The sequence below is a fragment of the Lygodium microphyllum genome, chromosome 30, assembly GCF_053477565.2.
Source record: "Lygodium microphyllum isolate KBCC chromosome 30, Lygodium_microphyllum_v1.1.10, whole genome shotgun sequence".
In the NCBI taxonomy this organism is placed as follows: Eukaryota; Viridiplantae; Streptophyta; class Polypodiopsida; order Schizaeales; family Lygodiaceae; genus Lygodium; species Lygodium microphyllum.
Genome location: NC_141164.1, coordinates 111,072,140 through 111,098,140, shown reverse-complemented (window position 1 = coordinate 111,098,140; position 26,001 = coordinate 111,072,140).

The following is a 26,001-nucleotide window of genomic DNA, read 5'->3' as shown; positions in this document are numbered from 1 at the left end:
TTGAATATCTCCTTTACAAAAAAACTTGCAATGTCTGAGGCTTTATAGTTTGTCTTAACGGGAATAAGATGTGCAACCTTGGTTAGCATATCAACCACAACCATAATGGAGTTGTAACCTCCCTGAACCTGAGGTAGGCCAACAAAAAAATCCATACTAATGAATTCCCATTTCATTTGGGGAATGTCAAGTGGTTGCAATTTTCCTGGCATTTTGACATGTTTGGCCTTGATATGTTGACAAGACAAATACTCAGTGATATATTTGAGAATGTCGCCTTTAAGACTTTCCCAATAATAGCTCTTTTTGACTACATTGAGGGTCTTGGCATAGCCAGGATGTCCTTAGAAAGGGGAGTCATGAGCTTCCCAAAGTATCTTCTTCTTGAGGGACTAGCTTGCTGATATACATAATCTCGTTCTATAGTATACAAGTCCACTATTGATAGAGAATTCTAGATACTTTGCCTATAGCTTCGGGTCTTGATCCTTGATAGGGATCTCCCTTAGCAATTTTTGATAGGTTGGATCATGGCATGCCTCTTCTCTAGCTAGCTTGAGAATTGGGTTGTTTGGCATGGATACTTTTGTGGCTAGAGATTTAGCTGTTGATGGATCTTGCAAGATTAGAGAATTTAGAAATGCCTTGCAACTAAATGCATCGACAACTACATTCTCCTTTCTAGGCTGGTATTTGATTTCAAAATCGTATTCCTCCAGCACTTCAATCCATCGATGTTGCCTCATGTTGAGCTCATTCTAGGTAAAGATCCATTTGAGACTTTTATGATCCGTCACTAGGGTAAACTTGTTACCCAACAAGTAGTATCTCCAAAGCTTGAGAGCATGGATGACAGCTAATAGCTCCAGATCGTGAGTAACATAATTTCTCTCATGGCTCTTCAGTTTCCTTGAAGAGCATGCTACAGGATGACCTTCTTGCATAAGCACACATCCTAAGGCAAGTGTGCTAGCATCAGTTATCACTTCAAACTCCATACCAAGATCTGGAAGTTTTAGGATAGGTGTTGATACCAAGCTTTGATTTATTTTATCAAAGCTGGATTGTTCAATAGTTGACCATACAATTGATGTTTGCTTCTTCAGTAGATCGTTTAGTGGCACCGCAATCAAAGCATAGTCTTTGATAAAGACCCAGTACCATCCTGTTAATCCAAGAAAACTGCATATTTCTTTGATAGTTGTTGGTATTGGCCACTCCGGAACGTCTCTGACTTTGGCTAGATCTACTAAAATTCCTTCCGCTGAAACAATGAATCCCAGATATTCAATCTGTCGTTTGAAGAACACACACTTCTTCTTTTTGGCATAAAGCTTGTGTGCCCTCATTGTCTCTAGAACAATGCAAAGTTGGGGTTCATGATCTTCTTCCTGTTTGGAGTAGACTAAGGTATCGTCAAAGAAGATGAGTACGAAATCATTAAGATATGGCGTAAAGATATCCTACATTAGCCTGTTGAAGGTAGCAGGTGCATTTGTCAGCCCGAATGATATGACTAGGAACTCAAAGTGCCCATATCTTGTGCTGAATGCCGTCTTTGGGATATCTTCTTCCTTGATCCTAATCTGATAATATCTAGACCTAAGATCAATCTTGGAGAAGATCTTCGCACCTTGAAGACAGTCAAGAAGTTCATCTATTCTTGGAATGGGATATTTGTTCTTAATGGTTGATTGATTCAACCCTCTATAATCAATATATAGCCGAAGCGTTCCATTCTTTTTCTTCAGGAACAGCACTGGAGCTCCCCATGGCAAACTGCTAGGTCAGATGTAGCCTTGATCTAACAATTGTTTGAGTTGCTCCTTCAGCTCAATCGCTTCCGCAATGGACATTCTATAAGGTCTCTTTGCAATTGGTGCAGCTCTTGGTGCTAGCTTGATTTCATGATCAACTTCCCTTCGATCCAGAAGTTCTGTCAGCTCTTCAAGAAATACATCTGCATACTCCTTTAGCCATGAAGGTTCTTCACTAGACTCCTGATTCTGATCTAGCTTATTTAGCTTAATCAAATAGACAGGTAGCCCCTTTCTAACTCCTTTTATTATCCGAGATGCTTTGGCCAGTTGAATTTTTGGCTTCCCAGCCTCTCCTTGAGTTGTGACCAACTTCCCTTCAGAATTTCAAAAGGAAACTTGGCCTTTCCACAGTGAATGTGGGCATCATTAGGTTTAAGCCAATCCATTCTGAGCAAACACTCATGGATACCTAGGTTCATAACTCTAAATCTGACCGAAATTGACTTTCCTCCCAGTAGGAATTCCACCTTAGCAGTTTGCCTGGTACAAGTGACCTCACAACCATTTGCAAGTTCCACTAATAAGGTAGGTGCATCTTTTGTGGCTATTCCTAATCTTCTTGCACAAACTGGTGAGATAAAGGAATGTGTACTGCCACAATCAATCAAGGTTTTGAAGCCTTTACCTTGACAATCTGACGATGTCTGAATCACCAAAAACTGGCGATTCGGGCCTTTCTTGTGAAGGGCGGCATGGACTATTGCCCTCTCAAAGTCTGCTTCCATGGTCGGGTCTTCTTCTTGGCATATCTCCCTGTTGGCAACACAGGCGGTTCTTCCTCTGCCCCGGGTGGCAGCTCCTTGGCCACGGGCAGTTCCTTGAAATGGTCCTTGACATTGTTCTCCGCCAAGCTTGGGACATTTCCTTTTGAAATTACCGGGCTCATTGCAATGGAAGCAACGGAGATTGCGGCCATTACCTTGGGTAGGAACAAAATTATTGACATTGTTGGTCCTATCTTTCTTCCTTTGTCCCGGGTTTTGACCTTGAACTCTCTTCGCCTAGGACCTATACACTCCCTTGTTCTGATCCTTATAAGTCCAAGTCTTGTTATTTCTTGGCCTGGTCTGCACCTCCTGTACTATGGGCGCATCTCAAATGAGCGCATCCTGAAGGTCTGTTGGGCAGATTGATTCGAGGCGGGTGTTTACAGGTGGTTTTAATTCGGCACAAAACTTTGACACCTGCTTTGTCATATCAATTTGTGGTGCAAACTTCAAAAGAGAGACGAACTTTGAATAGTAAGCATCAAGAGATAAACCAAGCTATTTCAGCTCATAGAACTCGTTCATCTTCTGCGTGCAGTAGGCAAGTGGTAGATATCTTCCTCGCACAGCTCTTTTTAGCTTCTCCTAAGTAAGTGACCCTTCCGAGATCCCTTGGTCTCTGCACCATTGCTTCCATCAAAGCTTTGCTTCGCTGATAAGCTTCAATTTGGCGAGCATTGCTTGGTTAGCAGATGCAGCACCGGTCGCTTCGAAATAATCCTCCATGGATTCAATCCAGATCTCATCATTAGTTTGGACAGTTCTTCCTTTACCATCAAATTTTGGTAGCTTGATTTGCTTGAGAAGAAACTTCTTCTCCTGAATCACAGTCGTACTTGGTGTAGGGGTTGGACTAGGGCTCTGCACTTGAGGTTGTGCCTGGACTTTGGGATTCTTAATGTTAAAAACTTGCTAAGCATTTCTCACATCACATGTCAAGTTCAGCTTTCAGCCAAGTGACCTAATCACTTAACTTCTTTATCAATAACCACAGTCAAGACAATCATTGATAAAAAGAAGTCTTATTTTATTCATATGGGCATAGCCCTTTCGGAGTACAATTATTCTTGGGGAGATGGAACAAGATGATACATTAATTTGGGGAGAATAAGATTGTGCTACATTCAGCTATGGGAACTAAGTAATAGTATGGATTGGAGTCATGGATTTTTAGGAATCGATAGGCCATAGGAAGATTAGGGTATCCTTTCCTTTGATACCCATTCTTCTTGTAATGTCCCAACACCTTGATTCTGTCGGTAGGGATTATTCGGGTCACTTCCTTGTACACATACGTGTTCTGCTTGACCTTCTGTCCTCTAATATGTAGGGTTGCATTTGTGTGAGCCTCAACAAAGATGAACAACTTCACAATCTTGAGGTCCTCCAACCACTTAATTCTCTTTAGGTTGGTTCGAAGGTAAGCAAATCGATGGGCAGCTATGTAATAGATTCTTGAATCACCCGTCCATCTCCGTTCCATGTACAAGGGTGAAGGATTGTAGATGCGTTCTAGGATATTCATCATATTGATCCTCCATCAATAATCCAAGGCACGTATCGTGGTCATAAACATAACCTGGAACACCAAGAATTTATTCCATACTTCGCGACTCTGCAAGTCAGTATTGATAAGTAAGTAAAAAAATGTTCTTAACAGCAACATCTGCTCTACTTCTCCTCATTTAGTTTTCTTGCAAATATTAGTTCCTCGTTGGTTGTCTTTGATACCAACTGTAACGTGTCCACCTGTTAACTCGTAGGACACGTCCTAGCAGCCCATCGGGAAGAGAGTCCAGAAACCGCCATGCCCGGCACTCCCACGGAATGACATGGGGTTTGCGATCTAGGTCTTCCTAAGTCTGCCATGAAGCAGAAGCGATCCGGCCGTTCCCACTTAGGACCTAATGGTCAAATTCCTAGAGAGTAACTAGCGTCAAACCCCAGGCGAACTACTTTACGTAGATACATCAGGGTCAAAGCGGACTCATGCTGCACTTGGTTCAAGGAGAATGGGAAACGAGAGGGATGCAAAGCTCAATCTCTCTACCCGTAAGGCATAGTCCCATTCCGTTCCCCTAAAACAGCATAAATCGGGTTTCTAGTTCCTAGACTCTAGGTCATTGTTTCTTGCTATCAATTCTGTTGAGAAAAGTTCCGGGACCACCCTTCCGTAGGACGAACCCATGGCCACATCCACTACACTTTCCTTAGGGTTTCTTTAGTTCTCTAGATACCTACCACATTTAGTTTGACACACAAAAATAGATTCCTTAATTAGCCAATTAGTCATCGATTCCTTCACGCAATCTTAGCACTGACATAGAAAAACAGTGTCAAACAAGTTCCCTTTAAACAATTGATCTTATTTATCTTTCGAATACATCATATTATCCATCCCCTAGGCTAATCCATAATCCAGCCCAAAGGCTAACCATAAATCCTCCCGAAGGCAATCCAACAATCCTTAGGGATCGCTAATCCAAGTTTCCGCCTGTAGACTAGTATGCGGGCCTCGAGATCTGATTTTGAGTAACGTTGGCCTCTTGTGCAAGACCCGGAGGCAAGGGATTTACGGCCAGAGCTCCCCTGGCACCCAAGTGTCCTCCTGCTCCAAGTAGCGTCCAACGGAGAGATCTCTCGCGGCGGGTTCGGTCCACGTTCCCGGTGCGGCTAACAACCCCCTTGATTAGGGTCAAGTAGACAGTTAGGGGTAACTGATGATGCCTCTCCCTCCAGGCCTTCAACCTGAAGCTTTAAGTATTTTTGCATCTTTAGTTCTTTGAGCAAAGCAATACAAACAATGCTCCTAAACTATACAAATACAATCAATCCAGTGGTCGTTTATTTGGCCAACTGCTAAGGAGTGAATCCTTCTCTCCGAATGCATCCAACATTTGATCCGGGATCAATTGTGACTTGGCAAGTTCCCCAAGGGTTTCATTGCTTGTTTACCCTTTTATCCTTGGGTTAGGGTCATACCCTGTTAACCCAAATTAACAAACACCTTAGGTTTCTTAAATTAAGACAGTAATTCCTGGGAAACTTCATTACCCCATCTTGATTAATCCTTTTCTCGCTAGGCAATACATAACTTCCCCTAACTTGGAAGATTAGCCCAAAAAGGATAATGTAGCAGGATGACTACTCATCCTCTTGCAAGTTAGACTTGCGCTAGAACTTGCCAACCTTGTTCTAAGGAGTGGCAACTCTACTTTGTGATTTAACACAAGTTGCATAGGAGTCGCATCTGACTCATGGGATCATTTCTCCCATCAAACAGCGTTTCTTGGTCAAGAAATATGTTTGGTCAAGATGTAGGGTTTGGGAGTCCTCTTGACCCAACCCAACCCTAACCTTGCTAGGGCAATAACGTTTGGCCCTAGGGTTTCTAGACTCAATCGGAAGTCTAGTATTTGGTCATTCAATCCTTAGGGTAAAAACCCTAGATCGTTATTGTATGGGCGTCCAATTAACCCAAGCATTCCGTGAATGTGGGTAGGAACTTTGGGTTCCAAAGTCTCGACTTAGCGTCCCAAGTACAATACTAGGCAGAATTTTCAACGTGCTAAACCCTACCTAGCACTTTGAAGTGTTCATCATACCGACTAGTTATACTTTTACGAATCCCTTGAGGGTTATACCATTACAAGTGATCTACCTAAAACGATCTAATTGTCTTGCGACAAGAGCGATCTTCGCTTAGAAGATATGCAATACTTTTCCTAAGAGGTGCAAATAAATAAATTCAAGATGCAACATTCCATGCAAGTATGCGAACCATAGACTTTTACTTCTATGAAACTATAAGGTTTGAAAATGACCATTTCTTTTCCTTGCTAAAATCATAATGATTGACAATTTGGGGGATAACTTGCATAAAACCTACATAGGTTTACATTAATAACTTTTCCTACAAATCTTTCGTTTAATGCAATTGAATTTAAGGCTTTAATATGACATGCAACCTTTTCTAGATACAACTTCAATAAATGAAGTTCATGCGTGACGAATGTCATAAGACTATTATTGACTTAATCCTTTCAGCGGCACTTAATCCGATTTAAAAATGCAAGCATCCTCGCATGCAATAGGAAAGTTCATGGTTTCCTTTTCATGCAATGCAATTCTTTGGACAACATCTAACGGAAGTTAACGATCTTCTCATGAGAATCACAACAAGGAAGTTATTGCCTAAATGCATTATGCGCTTGTTCTTTCTTGCGAGGAAGTCAAGGACGCATACAAATTTTCATCCTTTTAATCTATGCAATATGGAATTGGGATTGTTACTTTGGAAATGCAAGCAAAGAGCAACATGCAATTAAAACTCGTAAGATGAATGGGTAATTTCTATTCGTAACTTCCTCATGAAATTTAAACATGCCCAATGCATTGCTTTAATGTGGAATTATTCTTTTAAGAACCTGGGCATGAGGACTCATAGGGATGTCCATGCCTAAACTTGGGTTGGAGACTTCCGCGCGTGCACCTTGCATCTTTGGCTTTGGAGCCATTGTTGATGTAGTGGACTTGAACTCTGCGATTTGTCCTCGCCCTTATGCGATCTCCGAATTCCCTCCAAGCTTTTGCAACTCAACCTCAGAAACCTGCCTACTTCTCTCTCGCACAGGAATGCCCTTTACAGGACGTGGATTTTAGGAAATTGGGGATAAGCCATGTGGACAAGGCTTATGGAAGCTTATCTTAAGAAGCTTCTTGTCCTCTGTTACAGTAACGTGGCATGGAGAGAGAAGGTGAGATGACGATGAGGATAAGGATGAAGATGATGATCATTGTGATGATGATGATGATAGGGTGGATAGGTAGCTGTAGCGTGACACCCGACGGTAGCAGGCAGACTTCACGACGGTAGCTCCCTCGCATGGCAATGGCAATGCGGCAGCACAATTGGCAGAGTCTCCCTTTTCTCTCTCTTCGTGCCTCCCTCCCAAGCTCCAAGGGGAAGATCTTATAGTGTGTAAAGGGGGGGGGGGGGGGGGATCCACACACGTGGATGGCTTGCATACCCCCTCTCTTCCCCATGCTCTCCACATAACACTACTCCTCTCAAACTCCCTCTCCCCCTGCCATGCATCGGCTAAGGGGAGGGATAATTAATAAAAAAATTTGCACCAAAATTACCCATTATCCATTTACCTTTTCGTAAGGGTGTTCTCGTGTGGCTTACGAGTTTTAACCTTGGCCTTATTTGCACAACGCGGATAGGGATTATTATCACATGCGCGGGGTAACCGTTTAACTGCCAACATTTTTTGATGTGGGAGATCACTTTGGGGTGCCTTATTGTGCGGGGTGTGCGCGGTTTAAGGTTGACTTAATATTTCAAGCGGAAATATTACATCCATCAAGACTACTTCATTAGGATTGTTCCCAACATTCCATGTCCACCTTTGACGTGATGAGAGCTAGATTTTAGGACCCGATTTGGACCCGTTCTTGGAGCGTTGGAGCCCGTTTTGGAGCCGGAAAGTGCCCTAGAGGCGTCAAAGAGCCAATTTTCATGAAAAATCAAACGGTGGCAGATGGTCGAGCTAGAGTTTTCCTAGATGCATTTCGACGTCAGGAATCCAGCACAAGTCTCTTCATCAATTGGAGGTCGTTTGACCCCCCATTTAATCCCCGCAAGGTTCGACATTATAAAGCCCCTACCAGATCGGGAAGCCATAAAGTGTGTGGGAGAGGCCAGGTTGATGGAGTTCAATGCCACGAAGCTGCCTATCCAATTGGATTGCAAATTGGAGTTCGTTTTGGCCTTCAAAATTGAAAAATCCACTTGCAAGACAATGTAAACACAAAAAGATGAACCAATTATTTTAATGTTTTAAACCTTAGTCTTAATAAAAGCCTTGAAACTAATGCAAAAACTCTCAAACAGAGAGAAGCGTCAATGCGCCTTCTCATTTTTACTCGATGCCTCTCCGATTCAAACCCGTTTGGAGAGAGAAAGGGAGATTCTCGATTAGGGTAGGGAGAGGAACAAGATGGTTGCAAGCTTGCCCGTTTTAATGGAGGATTTAAAAATCTCATTTTTTAGTATTTTTCTCTCCTCCCTCTCTCTCCCCTTAAGAGGCAGTTCATGCACATGAAGAAGAATGAAGACCGGTTGAAGGATGCTTGCCCGGAATGAACCAGATTGCTCCAAGATCAAGAGGAGACTGAGGAGAAATGCTCAGCATTGAAGATTTGCTAATGGTCGGTCCGTTGGCAACCCGAAAAAATAATTCAAAAAACCCGCAACACGCCAATAAGCAGTATGCCTCATTTTTACAAAGAAAATTTGCTTCTTATTGATGTTTGATGGTTGAAATGGAATTTGGAGCTTGTTTGCATTATGATTGAGGGCTGTGCATTAAAAAAAATTGCAGACCCATAATGATAAATAGTCGTAATAATTAAATTATGGCCCAAAAATCGCCTTTTTAGTGTAAAAATGAAGGTTTTATTGGTTTTGGGTGGGGAAAAGAGATGCGCATGGGATAAAATTTTGAGACAAAACATCTTTCAGCTATCACAATCAGTCACTAATCATAAATCAGAAAATAATCTATTTTTATGCACAAATAAATAGAGAAAATAGTTTAAAATGGGAAAAATAGGATTTTCGTGTTATAAAAATCTAGAAAATTATGATTCATGATTGTGGCTGTATAACAAAGCTGAGGGATGAAGTTTGGCTTCATTTTGGCTTTGTTTATGTGTCATAGTTCTTGTTTTTTTTATTTTATGCAAAAAATACATACAAAATAATATGCTACACCTATGCAACGCAGCATAACCTAAACATTAGAGGGAAAGGGTGAGGTTAAGAGATTAAGAGGGCTCAAAGGGTTTGAATTCTTGAAACATTTGATTGTGCATTCCATTTAGAATTGCGATAATTGAGTTTAAGGGGCTAGTAGCACAAGAAATCGGTGCTAGTCTCCATACATCAAAGCATACGTTTAGTGAAAATCATGAAAGGACTGACTTTCCCACATCACAAAATGTTGATTTGATAAATATTGTTTGTGCACTAGGATCATATGCACTATGCATGACGGATGGCATGGTATCAGTCCTGGATTGCATAGCAATTGTTTTCCTAGGACATGACTTATACGTTGAGTGGTAATAACAAGCTGTTGCTGTAGATCAATTGTACACTTTCCTTGGGACTGTTTGGTAAGGGTCTACATATTCCTGGATCATACGAAACAAGGAAAGAGTGGAGTTTGTGCGTTATGTCTTATACGTTAGAGTGATGCATCTTGGGGATAATCCCCAAGGTGTAGGAGAGTCATAGTGGAGCCGCGGCAATTAGTCGAGCAGAGCTTCCTTATGTTTGTGTTACGAGGCACTATGCCTATATGTTATGGGATCTCCCTCTAAGGAGAAGGGAAGGTAAGTTGGACTACAAATCAACTACAAATGCATAATTAAGTCTATCTAGTGTACATTGGTGTATTACAGACGCTCCCGGCCATGTGGTGGGGTTGTCTGTTGTGTGCATGAGGTCCAGATATCTAGTGCCGGTCCATTTTAGGTCCCATCATGTGAGTGCCATGGGATTGGCATTCATCTTGGAGGGAGCTAATATTAAGAGTTTTTTGTGAAGCCTAAGGTCAAAGAATATAAAAGAAAAGTCAAAGTGTAAGTGTCAACTCTATTACTACTATTTTTGGAAAGGATTATAACTTTGTGGAGATTAATTGTATTATTTGGGGCACTTGTGTATTATTGTTGTACTCATGGACACTAGATTATCATGTATGTATTATTTTGTGAGAGCTAAGCTCACTCCCGACAAGTACATTGTATTTGTTACCTCTAGTTGTATTTGTGGCACCCACAGCTGTTGCATGGGTTGGGCACATATATTTGTGATTAGATTGGCATAGGCTTAGTCTATTTAATCTAAGGTACAAGCATGCTATGAGAATTTACTAGCCCAGATCCCACAAAGGAGGTTAAATGCAAAAGGGGCATAAACCTTATGTCAAAGTGGTGGGGGAAACCCTAAAATGCAAAGCGGAATGCAAACCCTAACCCTAAAATGGTACACCATCCTAGTAGAGAGGTGACCTAACCCTAACTCTAATTCATGTTTACTATAAGGGTGGGAGGTCTCAGTTGTATTTACCCTTTTGGTACATCCATGCTGTAGAAGCTCTATCAATGCAACTATTAAAACTTTCTATTATCTTCTTCTATTCTATCATCTTGTCTCCATTATTGAGAGTGAATGAGAGTGAGTGAGTGAGAGGTGTGTTGAGTGAGGGACTAAGGAAAGGTGAATATCTTCATTGTCTTAATTCTCATCTTCTTTTTCTCTACTAGCTTCTCAACTTATTAGTGTGCTTGGTGGTGGATGCAAAGGATTGACAACATTGGATCGTATTGATTGTGGTCCTGGAACCATCTTCGAGTCTTCAAGTTTTGGGGCTATAAGGCACAAACATAATTTGGTGAGTTTACTACACCTTGAAGCTAGCCTTGTGTTCTTGCTTAGAGATGCTTGGTTAGTTAGAGTGGAGTGTTGAGAGACAAGGTGAGAGATTGTCACTGAAGTGAGTTGTAACTTGTAAAAGAATAGAAGTCAATCCAAAGTCCCAACTTTTGGTGTGTTTGTCTCAACACTTGGTGCTAGAGTTGTAGAGGAGGTATATTCTGGTAAACCTCCCTTGTATATACACTTCTGAGTTGAATCTGAAGTAAATCAAATGCATCTTTCTTGGATATGATGATGCAAGTGAGATGTGCCATCTTCTTTGGGATCTACAAACTCTAAATGTTTTCTTTGTTGATACCAAAGCAAGTGATTGAGGTACATAGAGTGATCTTTCAAGAGGAGCCTCATGTTACAATACAACCATTCCTAGTAAGACAACCTATTGTAGTTGATGATATAGTAGCCCAGGATTCACCAGGTGTGTAAGATTGTGATATTGGATAAAGGATAGACCATGTGTGCCTCATAGCCAATCTTGAGATGCTCTACTAGAGCTTTACATCCTTTTGATCATTATGAGGCCTTTATGAATTATGGGACCTAGCCTTTGCTACATTGCCATACAAGTGGGTATACGAGTTGAGAGGTGTATTTAGATACCAAAACTAAAGCAAAAAATGAAGCATTTGTAATAAAAATAAATAAGCATTGGATTTTTCTAAGAAAAAGAAAGTGGCTCGAAACACATTGGAATGATCCTTTGTTGATCATTGTTAGGTGGCCCATTTAAAGAGGTGCAACTTGAGCGTTACTGTGACTAGGCACCAAAAATGAAGTAAAAAATGAAGCATGTGTAATAAAAAATCAAGAGGCATTGAGGTTTTCTAAGAAAAAGTAGATGGCCTAAAATATGCTGGAAGCATCTATTCTTCACAGAGTTTGTTAGATAGCCCATTTAAAGAGGTGTAATTTTCACGTTACAAAGCAGTTACTTGATCCAAATGCCAAAAATAGTGTCCAAGAGGCCAACTCAATAGAAAACATAGTCAGGAACATGCTTGTATTTTTAAATCTCAAATTTGAGTTTGTTTTGGCCTCCAATTTTAAGCAAACCATTTGTGTTTGCTAATAGTGAGAATACAAAGGGCTGAACTAGTTTTTTGAGTAATTAAGCTTAAGGGGATTAAAAACCCACAAAATCTTCATGAGAGGGGGTAGGGGAGAGAGGGGGCACATTTTTCGGTGCATCCCTTCAATCCCCTTGAAATGGGATTTGTTGGATCTACAAGGAGAAACCTTGGACATGAGATGCAGTAATTTCTTAGTTCAGATCGCCATTTGTATCGTGTAAAATGACGTACTATGGAGAGAATTGGATATCTAGTATTTCTCTCTCCTCTTTCTCTCTCACCATAATTGTTGTTCATGTGGGGTGAGAGGATAAGGGGGAAGGGGTATCGAATCCCATCAAGATGCAAGAAATGGAGCCAAGGAGTGCATAGATGGTCGATAGTGGCTATGGACCATCAACAAGCAGCCTATGTATCTCCAAATTTATAAAAAATTAAGCAGTCTCCTTGGGGTAAGTCACCATTTTAAGGAAATTCTATTTTATAATTGTTTTCATCATGAAATTGAGATGCATATGGGCCGAAATCTGATATGGAAGTGATACGTGTTGTGTGTAAGGGCTACAAGCCCAAAATTTTAGAATGTATAAATGTCATAATGTGAAAATGAATTATCTAGTATATACAAAATACGTAAAAGTGAGAAATATGATTATGATTAATAAAATTGATGGAAGTAATGGTGCATGTGGATCAAAGTGATGCATGCTAGTTGCCATGGCTATGTTTCTCTATTTTATGATAAAAAAGTGTTGCAAATTAGAGTTAGAAGCATGAGAGAGTGTGCAAAAGAGGGAGAGAGAGAGCTCAAGTACAAGAATAAGACCTTGCTTAGTCAATTGTTCAAGGTAAAACTAGTACACTCTCCTCATATGTGAGTGTGTACTTTAGTCTATTTATATAGTCTCTAGAGAGGTTAAGGTTAGGGTTTCCCCTTGCTCCCCTGTCCTCTAGTCCATTTACACCTAGCTACCCTTATCCTCTCCAGTATAAGGAGAGTTCCCATGCTTACTTCTCAACATCCCCCCTCAATGTCTGGTGGCATTGGATAAAGCATGATAGGATTCCCCCCCTTAAACCTCAATGAGATGCCTTTATAAATCAGGCTACAAAAGAAGGTTATAGGTAGAGAGTGTTACAAGACTCAAAAGAGTTGATCATCTGTGGATTGGGAGGCAAAATTGGCCTCGAATTCCTTAGGTACTTCGGGAACACTAGGACACTTATTGGTGATATGCCTAGTCTTTTTGCATTTATTACACTTCATTTTGTCAGGATATTTCTTCTAGCAATTGCTTACAATATGCCCTTTTTTATGATAGAAGGAGCACTTTGTAGAAGCTATATGGACTAACACTTGCTCATGAGAAGTAAATGTTGAAGTTTCTTCATTATGGTTTCTCTTCTCTTCATCCAGGCATGACTGGATGGTACTTGACAAGGTTGGGTTTGGGATATTAGTTAGGGTAGTCACAAGGGTTGAAAAGACCTTCTTCATAGACTTCAGAAGGATGGCAATGGCATCTTCATCATGGATTGGTGCTTGAATAGAGACCAGCCATGAGCCCCTTCATATGTGAAATAAACTTGCTTAGATCTTCTCCATGTTTATACTCCAAGCTAAAAAACTCAATATTTAGAAAGATCTTGGAGTTCTTCCCTGTAGCGTTGTAGAGCCTTTCAAGTTCATACCACTTCTCCTTGGCAGTGGAGAGTTGGTCAATATGATGAATTAAAGATTCATCTAAATGAAGCATGATGATGACCTAAGCTTTTTCATTATCTTCTACATCAAAGGGATTGGATGGGTCAATAACTTTGGTTCCTTTTATGAAGGGCGAGTAGCCTCATTCCATCATTTTATATTTTACCAAGACTTGCCAAGGATGGAAATCTTTTCCATTGAACTTGCAAATTTTAGGCCTTACATCTGCATAGGCCATGGCCATTAAGGAAGGTCTTACCTATTGCCTTAAGTAATGGCAATGTCTAGTCCTTTACATGTGACCAAGCACGAACCAAATAGCAAAATTGATAGCCTTACAAATGATAACCAACTTTAAACCTGTAAAGATGAAAAAGGTTGGAAATCATACATATCTAATATCTCAAGATAAGATTTTGGTGGTCCTATTCTTCAAGCAACCCTTGATTTAAGTTTTACTATTTTCCTAGGTTTCAATGAGGTGAATTTTGACTGGACTTCTGGCTCTTCCCCTCCTTGCGGTTTAGTATACGAACATTTGGTTGAGCAAGGTCAATTAATGACCTCAACACTTGATGAAGAGTTCGAGGATATTTCAATCACATCAGTATTCATAGGGCAATAGTACTGCTGTCAGTAAATGCCTTTTTAGTGCTTAGAAGTCCTCATCTCAAGATTGAGATGTTTAGGTATTACCTTGTCAAGCTTGGTGAGACACTTGACTTATTGACTTATTATCGCCATTGAAGTCATGCTTCTCGATGAGCTTATGATGTCCCCTGAGTGTTAGTGCTACTCACACATCAGGAACATAATTCAGAGCATGTGCTTCATGGATTAGAATCATTGTTAATGATTACAAATTGAAAATTTTAAAAAATGGAAAAGCTTGAAGCTTTCTGGCTATGGCTACCAGAAACCCATAGTTAGGGTTTGGCTTATTGCAACCAGCACATGAGGAACTTCTCCAAACCCTCTTAGAGGGAGATGGCCCATTGGGGGGGCTTTGAAAGCCTTATGGTGGCCCCCATGATTGCACCTTCTACTGGTCGTGATTCAGCTCGTGGCAGGTCTTTGTCAACAAGTGCGTCGAATCTTTGTTTGCTGCAATGTCGTCCTTCTGCATCCACGATGTTGGGGTCTCTCATGATGTATTGTTGCGTCTTGAGCTAGGGAGGAGTTCCTTAGAAGAAACCTTGAGCTAAAACCCCCTCCTTTGTTCTCCCCAAGTCCTCCATCAGAGGTGGGTCAAGCTGTGGATATGGTGGTCAAGAGGTAAGAGGTAGAAGATGAAAGCTCATGTGCACTTAATGATGTAGGGAAGTTGAGGGAAGCTGAAGGATCAGAGATGGCTTTGATACCATGTTGCAAATCATAGTTGGAAGCATGAGAGAGTGTGCACAAGAGGGAGAGAGAGAGCTCAAGTACAAGAATAAGATCTTACTTAGTCAGTTGTTCAAGGTACAACTAGTACACTCTCCTCATCTATGAGTGTGTTCTTTAGGCTGTTTATATAGCCGCTCGAGAGGTTAGGGTTAGGGTTTCCCCTTACTCCCCAATCCTCCAGTCCATTTACACCTAGCTACCCTTATCCTCTCCAATATAAGGAGAGTTCCCATGCTTACTTCTCAACAAAAAGTACAAAATTATTAGCATATATTCCAAAAATAATTGAGAAAATTTATGAAAAATAAAAAATAGAAAAAAGTAAATATTTAATTTTTTTAAATGAATATTCAAATGCATTGTAAATAGTAGCGCATGGGGATTAGCCTAGGTCTACCCTTGTTTTTATGTTAAAGTGCTCAATTAAGGTTATTTATGGAAAAATGGCACATTACATATAAAGTATCAATACGAAATGAAGGCTAGAATTCTAAGTCATTGTCACGAAAAATAAATGGTTGTACATTGTAATAAAACATTTAAGATTCTGTCAAATATTTAAGGTTGGAAGCACGTGTTAGCCTAGTTTCATCTCTCCAATGATGCGCTATCATAGGAAAAAGCATGGAAAGAATGTTTTGCACAGCACATGGCTAGTTGTTAGTTAAGGTTGCTTGAGTACAATATGGTGTGATACATTGCGTGTGCATGAAGCATGGTATCAATGAAAAACTCCTAGATACATAGTGCATGCCTGCCAAACTATTGACCTAGGTTGAGTATGAGAGGGCACCAAGCTATAACTTAGAGGGGCTATCTTGGGAAAAGTTTGTGTGAGGAAACAATAAATCTCCTAGGTCGATAAAATAAAAAAAGAGGAATATGTTTTGTTGTTCTTTATGTTAGATGGTGCATCCTGGGGTCCAATCCGTAGGATATAAGAGAGCCATAAGGGCCATAGCACTCAATTGGGGGGTGTCCTATATGTGTGTGAAGCGAGATGAAATAGTCACATATGTGTATGGGAAACTCCATTTTCTTAGAGTCGAAAATAACAATTTTTTTGGACTAAAATTTGAAAATCATATCTACAAACACAATGTTTAGAAGAGTCATGTATACTACCCAAGCGCTCATGGCCACACAAGGCCATATGGGGTCATCTGGTATACCTAGGAGCCCCTAACTAGAGCCGATAATAGAGCCTGTATTATTGGGCTCATTTTGGTCCCCATAGGTGGTGCATCTATGGGTAGGGTGAGGGTTGCATTTTATGTTATGTTATCTATTTTACTTAAAGTAGATTAATGCTCTTTCTATTATGTTTCTATGCAAATCTATTCATGGTTTCGACTGGCTGAGTCACCCTATCCCATGGTCGGTAATGAGAGATATATTTGGTTGCTAAAATTGAACTAGAAAATAAAGTATTTGTAATAAAAATCAAGAGAACACCATATTAGAGAATTTGGAAATTTTCAAAGTCTCATTTTTAAATAAGTGATAAATATTTGACCACTTGGCTAAATCTTGATCCATATTTGAAAGTGGGATTTGTTAAGGTAACTTATACAGTATTTAGGGTAGACTCCACCTTTAAGTAAGACAATAAGATTTGACCATGTGGTCAAATAATAAAGGTATTGGGGGTTCTCAAAGTGCATGAAAATTCCCAAATTTCATAATATAGTATTGGAGGTACTTGAGTTTTATAAGTGAAGGAAGTGGTCTAGAATGCATTGGAAGCATCTATTTGTCAATCAAAATTCATTAAATAGCCCATTTAAAGAGGCGCAACTTGAGTATTAGTGCAACTAGACACAAAAAATAAAGCATTTGTAGTAAAAAACAAGAGGTGATGGAGTTTTCTAAGTGAAACAGGTAGTCCATAATGTGTTGAAAGTGTTTATTTGTCAATTAGAGTTCATTAGATGGTCCATTTAAAGAGGTGTAACTTTCATGTTACAAAGTAACTGCTTAATCCAAATGCTAGAAATGGCATCCAGGAGATTGACTCAATTGAAAACAATGCCAGAAATGTATCTATGTTTTTAGATCTAGAATTTGGGTTTGTTTGGGCCTCCATTTTTTAGCAAACCGCTTGCCGATACTATGGACACAAAGGGTTGAACTAGTTTTTTGAGTAAATAAGCTTAAGGAGATTAAAAACCCACAAAAACTTCATGAGAGGTGTTAACCCTCACACAAACAAGGTGAAAAATCTGGAAAATCTAAAGCAGAAGACAAAGGCCAAGGCAAAAGTAAACGGAAGACGAAGGCGCGCCATGAAAAATATGGAAACACAAGAAGTGCAGAAAAGTCCTAAATAAAGGAAAAAGGTGCACAAGAAAAAGCGCAAGTCAATACTTTTGTAAAAAAGCACAAGGCACACCATGATTTATTTTAAGAGTGTCGGGCTCTCAACAATGCAATTTGTAAATGTAGACGAGCAGGCTGTGGAAAGGAAGCTAGGAAGATAGGAGGACAATGGGAAAAAGAGCTAGTCCATGGCCGGCCATGTAAAAAAGGGGATAAGGGGCTAACCACCCAAAAGGGATTTAGGGTTTCATATATAAGTTGAAAAGTGAATGACAAGCTCATTCTTGTGTGTGGCCAAAAGTGGCTCTCCTCTTCTTCTTCTTCTTCTTATTCTTCTTCTTCTTGCTTGCTTGAGCTTGTGCTTGAGAGAGGGAGTGTGAGAGTGTAAGGGAATGAGTCTGTGAGGGTGAGAGACCGACGAGGAGAAGCTCTCTATCTTCTCCTCTCTTCTTCTCTTCTCTTCTCTTCTCTTAGACTCTTCTCTTCTCTTCTCTTCTCTTCTCTTCTCTTCTCTTCTCTTCTCTTCTCTTCTTTTGCTTGCAGCAATGGAGCTTGGAGCTTGGAGCTTGAGGATGAAGCTTGCTTGAAGCTTGCACTTGGATTCTGGAGCTATCGGAGTGCGCGGGAGAGGAGGTAACCCGATCGGCATGGAGGTAAGCTCACTACACCCAAAGATATGGATGGCACGTCGGCTATGTGAGAGGTAGCCATTAGTGCTCGCCTTGGAACTCTTGAAACAATAAGTAGTCCGTGGGTCTTGGCGATTGAGCGAAAGCTCTCACATTTTGGTTCCATTGTCGGGACCAACGGATTCAAGCCTTGAGTGCTTGCACGCTTCGAATCAAGCATCGAAGTAGGGTTTTCCCCGAACCGGTGCTTGCGATAGATAGGTAGGAAGCAAGGGAGTTTGAAGAGGTATTCGATCTACTTAGCAAGTAGGTTTTTGGTTTTTGGACTTGGAAAAGCATGATGGAATAGTGAGGTATTTCCCTTATGATTTTTTCTTGTATTTAGGAAGGATAGGAGCAAAACATTAGAGCAAACATTAAGGTTTTCTGTTGCTGTATAACAGGCTGAAACAGGGAAAAGAAGGGCAAAAAAAAAAAGGGTTAAATGTTAGTAAGGGAAGCAATACTAAGGTGAGTACAAGCCTAGGCAAGGTATTAAGGGGCCACGAGTGGCAAGAAAGGCCACATTGTGCATTGCAGGGTTTCAAGAGAGCAAGAGAGAGGGAGAAAGCTTCATCGCGTGGATCTGCTTCGATCTGGCCATCCAGGAGTTATTTGCCCAGCCCAAGTAATTCCACACCTTCCCCTACATGAGTAGGTTGGATCTGGAGGTGCTTAGCACGTAGGAAGCCCTCGATCGCTCGGCACAACGAATTCTTTGAAGTCTGGAAAAAATTACATTGCGCTCGACTCGTCCGAGTGACGACGATTCTAGGCCGAGTCCCAAAATCGGCCCTCAGACTGCTCGGCCATTCGGCCCTCGGACCGCTCGGCCATTCAGCCCACTACACTCGGAGGCCTTCCATTCGGCCCGTCCGAGTAAAGCATTCGGACCAACTTTGAAATTCGGCCCTCGGACCTACTGACTCAGCCCAACCCCACTCGAACAAGTTGACATTTGGCCCGGCCGAATTAACCACTCGGCCCTCGGCCCACTTGACTCGGCCCACCTTACTCAGCCACTTGGCCCTTGGTCCACTCAGCCCTCAGACAAGCACACTCTAACTGGCCAAACTTGACATTCAACCCAGTTACATTCAGCCCTTTCTCATTCGGCCCTTGGCCCTCGGGTTGAATCGGGCATTCAGTCCCTGAATTTGGACCTATTGAGCCAAATTTGGATTTTTTCAAATTTTAACATGTAGACCCTGAAACTAACTGAGAGACCATATAGAGCTGAAACCATATCATAGATCAATCAGTGGGCTGAAACTTAGAGCAAGTAGTTCAAAATTTGGCTATAAATGGTCCTCCAAAAATCGCACATGGTGTTTACTGTAACAGTCATGCAGGCCGGGGGGACTGCCCCCCCAGACCCCCACAGAGGGGCTCCTCCGTACCTCCCCCAAGTAGGTTGGAGAGAAAACGCGTGCCGTGACAGATCCTCCAAATTAGATCCTAGTGTAGTCATAGCTCTACACAAGCATGGACCTACACCTCCAAGAGAGCAACCAAAAGCCCATACCCAAACAAAGACAAACAAAGACCCTAGAACCTTGATGGGCCAATCTAGCCAACAAGGGCAAAAATTCCACACTGCAAAAACATGTATGTGTTGCATTCGGAATACATCTAGTCAAAGCGGAAATCAACAACATCAAGCTACAACTGCAAGGATGACTAGATATGACAGTCTTGATGATAGATGCTCCTTGAATAGCACTACACAGACAATCCAAGACATCAATGGAGAATCCACATCTGGTCCTGCGGTTGGGGACTCAAGGTTTGTCAAAAGCCTTAAATTTACAAGCCCAGACCTGGAAGATGAAGACTTAGTACCACCTGCTTATCTTAGGGTCAAACTCACCGCGAAAAGAGAGCACACTGTCGATGCTCTGATTGACAAAGGAGCAGATTTTAATATCTTGACCTATGAAGCATGGACCCTACTAGGCCAACCAGAGCTCACATCGACTAATGCAACTCTTAGCCCTTATAGGGGATATCCACAAGCACTCATAGGAAAGTGCAAAATCCTTGCAACAATTGAAACTGAAAGCTTTCCTATCCTATTTCATGTCCCTCCAAATAGTGCTACTTGCGGGAAGGAAACCCTCCTAAGAAGACCCTTCAAAAGGGCGACCAAGTGTGAGGCCGACTATGTAACACAGAGGATACATCTGACACTACCGAGTGTGAGGATAATCACAACCTTTAGCAAGGGTGACCTCATCAAACCTCGAGGGAAAGGCAAGGAAGGTGCTGACGTAACAAGCAAGCCCAGTAATGAGAGCAAGGACCTATTGAAAGAGTTGATAGAAGTGCATGTTGAACAAAGAGAACCAGTGTAGCGAGGCCATGCTTGAAATAAGAAGGTCAAGAGCCAATGCCAAGGACAGGCCTTGGACTTACAAATATCGTAGAAGACCGCAAAAGAAGCCCAAGCCTTATAGACGAAGGCATCGATGGAGAGCCAACACAATGCTGAGATGGATATCCAAAGCGTTGCTACGTGCTCAATGGTATTACATAGGTAACCAATGGATTTGGATACCAAAACCCCTACTAAACCTCCTCTACCAGCAGCTGAAGGCTAGATCATATCAAGAGTAAAGAAGCGTAGAAGGAAATCTAAACAAAAAACCAAGTCTCGAGTCAAAGACATTGGAGTGACCAAGCCCCTCACGGTCGAAATCAAGAAACTAAACGGGACTAATCGGAGGGTAGATCCTCATCCTAGCGTGTTTGACAAGCAGATATCAGATGTAATCGTTGAGGATACGCAAAAGCCACTAGTGCCCAAGGAGTGTTTGATTTCCCAAGAGGATAACAGGCATCATAGGCACAACATTGCTCATGGCAAGGTTAAATGCTCAACAAAGAAAATGGCAAAATCATCTAAATGCCACGAGCAAATCTTCCAACCAGTGTCAAAGCCACTTAGAAGTCCCAAGTCTCCTACACCCTCCTTCCCTAAATGGACACAAGAAGCACAACAACAGTCGTCAAGTGCAGCTGCTCAATCCCAATCTCTATCTCCAGCTAAGATTCCAAATGTCCGAGAGGTGGAACATGACACCACACATAGCTCTCGACCCAAAGACATGCTTGTGCAACCCACTATGGCTAGATCAACTGAGGCTCAATCTGCACAAGTGAATGCTCAAAGGGCAATAAAAGACATAACCACTTTCGATCTGCCTGAGGACCTGACACTGCAATCTACTAACAATAGCCGCGGTCCATTGAACTAGCTACTACTACTTCCAATCAGGGATCACAGCAGTCACAGTCTTTGGCCATGATGACACCCCTTGCTGAATGCATCCTTAGCAATTCATCCATGGAAGAGGTGTCGCAACCAACATCCTTGACACCTCCAGCACTTCCAAATCACCTAAAGCCTAAGCTTGAGAAGAAATCTCTCAAAGAGGTGGCCAAGGAGAGGATGCATCTAACCAATCAACCTAGCAAGGTTGTTCAGCAAGTTGCAGCTAAGTCCCATGAGAGCACACCAGAGAAAGAGAGTGCTAAGGCCCAACCAAGCACATCAACGACTGACCTATTTAGGGTCCTGAGTCGTTAAGAGATACATCTTCACTAACCAAGAAAAAGAGGAGAAAACAACGAAAACAAGAGCAACTACAAGTGGTTGTGGACCCCAAGAACATTGAGACCAAGAGCACTGAAGAGCTCAGGAATAAAGCATCGAGTCCATCCACCAATGAACCCATTGATGTCTCTCCTAATAGCTGTGAAACCTCAGACACATCTATGTTCTCTAAAAAATCAAAGCAACCATTACCATCAATGGTTTCTTGCAACACTCAATCCACCGACAAGAGAACTTGCATTGACCAATCAAGAGTGGATATGATGTTGTCACAACAGGATGACAAATCTATACCGGTCACATCCAAGGAGAACCAAGATAAAATAGTAGAAAGGCCTCAGAAGAAACATGGAAACCCCAAGAGCATAAGCAATCCTAGCATTGACCAATCTTACTCATCGAGGTGGTCTAAGTCTCCCAGCTATGCTAAAGCCTAGGGAAACTTCTAGAACCTTGCATGAGATAGCAACCGAGCAAGCCCTCATTGAACATAGAAGTGTTGCAGAATGCTTAACTGAGTTGGGTGCTAAGCTCAAAGTTTTTGCACATGTCTACGTCCTTGCCAACATGGACGCATTCCCTAGGGAGCAGCTTGAAGAATACTTGCCATTTCCTCTATTCTGGGAAGAGCAAGAACATCTTAATGAGCACTATGACAGGCTCTTGCATGAACACATGTGACTCACCTCTGACGAGGAAGCCGATGAACTACGCTTAACTATAACATTCAATGATGTGCTCTGCCAATCAAATCTCTTAGAGATAGAGCAACTAAAGTGACAATCAGAGGGTCGAAGTCAATTTGAAAAATGTTGGTTTGAAAACTGCATTGCAATGGCTGAACTAGGAGCCCAGATTATCACAGTCTCAGAGGAGCCATTGGCCAAATGGCGATCTCAAAGAGACCCAACCTCTGTGGCACTAACTTCCTTTTGAGTGCTAACTACCATTCAAGGTATAGATGTAGCTGGAACTAGTCAAGAGAACTCTCTGGCTCATAAGGTTCTCACTGAGGAGGAGTTACATGTTGCAAGTAGACTCAGAAAAGGTGCCATGCTACTCCATGTTGCAAAATATCTATCATTATTGAGTAAGCTGCCACGAGTACTGGATGTGTGTGCCACACTCTAGTACAATCAAAAGTTCTACAATTGATTTTTATCCTCGTGAAGTGACATGGATTCGTAAATATGTACATAAATAAACAATGAATTTTGTGATCCTGTATAGATGATATCAACACACACAAGCAACGATAGTTAAGCGCAAGGAGAAGAGTTGGGTTTAACATGTTCAGCTCTCCTCCGGCCCTCCTCTCACCACACATTTAGAAGTCATGTGACCATTCCCGCCTCTAGGAGGAGGGCATGCAACCCTCATTACCGCCATAGGAAGCCCTGACCAACATCTCTGATGGTGTAGATGGGGCACTGTCCCTTTCTATATACCTTTTCCCTTTCCAGTCTATCCTTCCGAGGATGAGCCCTGCTCCAACCAATCCATGAAAACTAGCCCATGCAACTTAGCATAAGCCAAGATCTCCTAATGGATAGAGGAAAAACGAACATCAACAGGGGGTCGTCCCTTTATAACAAACATTGTATGCCTCACCTCTCCCCTCTGTTGAGATGACAAGCTCAACATGTGCCGACATTGATGATGAACCACCTGGCTAGATGAGTCCACACGTCTACACTTAGCACATTTTTGGTCATTATGATACTCACATGGCCACTAACTTATCACTTATTATATTTAGTTTGTTACACCTACTTACAGCTGGCAAAGATATAGCGCCAGCCCATTATTGTAGTCAGTTATGCATTGGTTGACTTAGAAGGCCACTTTCCTTTATGTTGTATCTTATCTATACTTTGTGTACATTGTATAGTGTATGGAAGAAGAAGAAGAAACCAGCAAGAAAACATTTTGGCCTCCATCTCTCTTCTTGTATTCTTGAGTGAGCTTCCTCTTGCGTATACAGTATGTGTTTGGCGCAACAGCTCAAGCAAGTCCCCCCACCACACGATTCTTGACATGGTATCAGAGCCGCGCCACTGAGAGAGGCTGATTTTGAAGGCTGAAGTGAAGGAAAAGAAGCAAGGTTCGAGCAAGTAAGCAATGGGTAAGAAGCTCTCTCATTCTTTCACTCTCTCTCTTTTGGATAGTGCATGTGGAGGCACCGGAAGCAGGATCGAGCAAAAATCTCATATTGCTGTGAGATTTGGTGTGCGAGCAGACCACTGTATATTCTATAGATTAACCTTTTAGGGCTTTCCCACAATTATTTTGGGCGTCTAAGGCCGTTTCAGGCCCCGTTTTAGAGCCGCAAGGTTGCAGACATCAATTTTAGGATACACTGTGATTTCGGCTATATTGACCGAAAGTGGATGCATATGTTACAGATTGTGAATCTGTAATTTTTTAGGTGTTTGCAGGAAGCAAACATAAGGTTTATCTACAAACAGGTTGCAAATTACATGTACTATTGAGCAATCAGTGAAAAAGGTTGGTTGGTATATTGCTGTGCACGTGTTGTGAAGATTACAGAAGACTAGCTTGTTGTGTTGTATCCTTGTTTGTGATAATTGTAGAGAATAGTGGAAATCCCATTATTGAGAAGCTCGACAAGAACAACTACCCTTCATGGAAGTTCCGTGTGACGAACTTCCTCATTGGAAAAGGCCTTTATGAGTTTGTCTCGGGTGAAGAAAAGGAGCCAGAGCTGGGTGTCCCTTTGACTGTAGATGAGTTAAAAGCATGGAAAGAGTGGAATGCGAAAGACAAAATGGTGATGTACTGGCTATCTGCAGTCATTGATAATACTATGCTGGGACATATCAAGAATGCAGAAACATGCAGCTTGGATAATTTTTGAGAGCATGTTTTCAGTAAATACAAAGGCACAAAATATTCAACTCAAGCAAGAGTTGAATGCCTTGAAGAAAGGAAAAATGTCTGTCAATGAGTATGTGTTGAAGGTGAGGAGCATTGCAGATGCTTTAGCAGCGATTGATGCAATGCCGGATAATGATGATTTGGTTTCATCCACTTTGAGTGGCCTTAACAATGAGAAGGCATGGAAATCATTCATTACTTTAGTATATGTACAGAAGCCATTTCTAGATTTTGATGAGCTGATCTCTCTCATGATTACTGAAGAGATCAATATGTAGGATGATTCGTCTGAAAGAAATTGTGAACATGTCCAAGCATTTTACTCGAGTTTAGGAAGGGGATGTGGTAGATCCTCTTCGAGAGGCCATGGTATGGGACGTGCTGGCAATAACCAACAAAACAGATTCAATCAATAGTTTGGTGAAATGCAGGTTTCTGGAGAGGCAGATGAAACTTTAGAGGCAGAGGGAGATCTAGAGGAAGAGGTGGATTGCAGAATAGAAGTTCTAGAATTTTGCTATTGTTTCCCATTATTGTGGCAAAACAAGCCATATTGCAGCCCATTGCTATGCAAAGAAGGATGATATTTGCAGTTGTAAATTGCAGCAAGGAAACTATGCATCGTCTTCACGATAGAATGAAGACAAAAATGAACATCTGTTTGTTATGTAACATATGATGAATGTAGTTATAGGAAAGGGGACACATGATGATGTATGGTATGTCGATTCAGGTACATCTAATCATATGACCAGTCATGTTGAATGGTTTGGAGGGATGCAGGACTTACAGAACCCAGGCTATGTGCAAATGGGTGATTCATGCCACCCAATTTCACACATTGGAAAGGTTCCCTTGTCCTTGTATGATGCCTAGACAAAGAGTCTAACATATGTATTACATGTGCCATCAATTACAAAGAATCTAGTATCTGTTGGCCAAATGGCAAAGCAGGGGTTGTAGGTTCGATTCAATGCAAAAGGTTGTTTTGTAGAAGACTTTAATGATAAGTATAGGTTGGTGGCAAAAGGAAGTAGAGTTGGCCGAATGTTCACTTTAGATGCTGGAATTCCTGCAATGGATACTGCTATGTATGCTAAAGGAAAAGGAGTAGTTGCAGATATTGAAATATGGCAAGACAACCCTTCTCGCATAATAGAGAAGTGAGTAGAAAAATACTTGATGTAGTGCATACAGATGTTTGGGGGCCTACATAGAATGTATCTCTTGGTGGTAGCAA